The sequence below is a fragment of the Egretta garzetta genome, unplaced genomic scaffold (assembly GCF_000687185.1).
Source record: "Egretta garzetta isolate BGI_Z169 unplaced genomic scaffold, ASM68718v1 scaffold223, whole genome shotgun sequence".
Classification (NCBI taxonomy): Eukaryota; Metazoa; Chordata; class Aves; order Pelecaniformes; family Ardeidae; genus Egretta; species Egretta garzetta.
This window is the reverse complement of record NW_009259033.1, coordinates 536,158-537,320: the sequence shown is the minus strand read 5'-3', so window position 1 is coordinate 537,320 and position 1,163 is coordinate 536,158.

Genomic DNA, 1,163 nt, shown 5'->3' with positions numbered 1-1,163 from the left:
GGTTTGCCCAGAGAGGTGGTGGAGGCCCCATCCCTGGGAACATTCAAGACCAGGTTGGATGGGGCTGTGAGCAACCTGGGTGACCTCTAGGGGTCCCTTCCAACCCAAAACATTCTATGATTCTATGATTAAGATCAGTGGTGGAAAGACCATCGGTGTGGCAGGAGCAAGGGACGAGGGGGCTGCAGGGAATCCGTGCTCCTAAGGGCAAGGAGATTAGCAAATCCCCAGCAGCTCCATCCCAAGAGGAGGGATGAGGGGAGGCTCGCGACCCAGCACGTGTTCTGCAGGCTGAGGGCGACGGGCACGGGAAGAGGCAAGGGGGACAGGAAGGGACCCGGGCGCAGGCGGCGCGGGGCAGAGCGTGGGAGCGGGCAGAGAGCAAAAAAAACCCCAAAACCTAGTCCTGGAATTCACCGAAAGCTCTCTGAAGAGACAAGAGTTTGAAGGTGAATTTCCAAACGTATTTCAAACTATCTCAGAAGGATTTCACGCTGTCGGAGGAGCTCAGTGCTGTCTCCTCCATGGCAGACATGGGGACTCTCCCCTCCTCCCAAGTCACACACGAAAAACCAAACTAAGGAAGCGCTTCGAGCCTGCAGAAACAAAGCGACATCTGAAAACTATTTCAAAAGTGTGTGTTTCTAATAAATCAGTGATAGATTTAAGACAGCATTTAAAGCCGACTTTGGCACCCGCCCCTCCAAAGCCAGTAGTTCCCAGGCAGGAAGAAACCCAGGGGGGAAAAAAAACCCCCAAACCCAAAGGAGTTAATCAAAGGCACAAGGAACCCTGCATCATCACGCTCGCACTACGCCCCCGGCGGCTCCAGCCTCCGCACCCAGAGCGCAGCGTAACCCACGGGGGAAAGCCCCGGTCCCCCGAGGACACCATCGCCCACCTCCCCTGCCAGCCTGCACCCTGTGGCCGAGCCCGGGCCTGCTTCCCCAGGGATTTTAGGTAATTAAAAGCAGTTCTAAGCTGTTTAAGCAATCGGAGAGGTCCAAAATGGAAATAAAGATCCTCTACTGACACACGCGTATACACGCACGCGTAAACGTCCTCCAAACACCCCAGCTCCTTGCTCGTGTTACAAGGATGGCGCGATAAAATTAGCATGCACAACTTAGAGCCATAAAACCGTTTGCAGGTCAGCCCGAGTG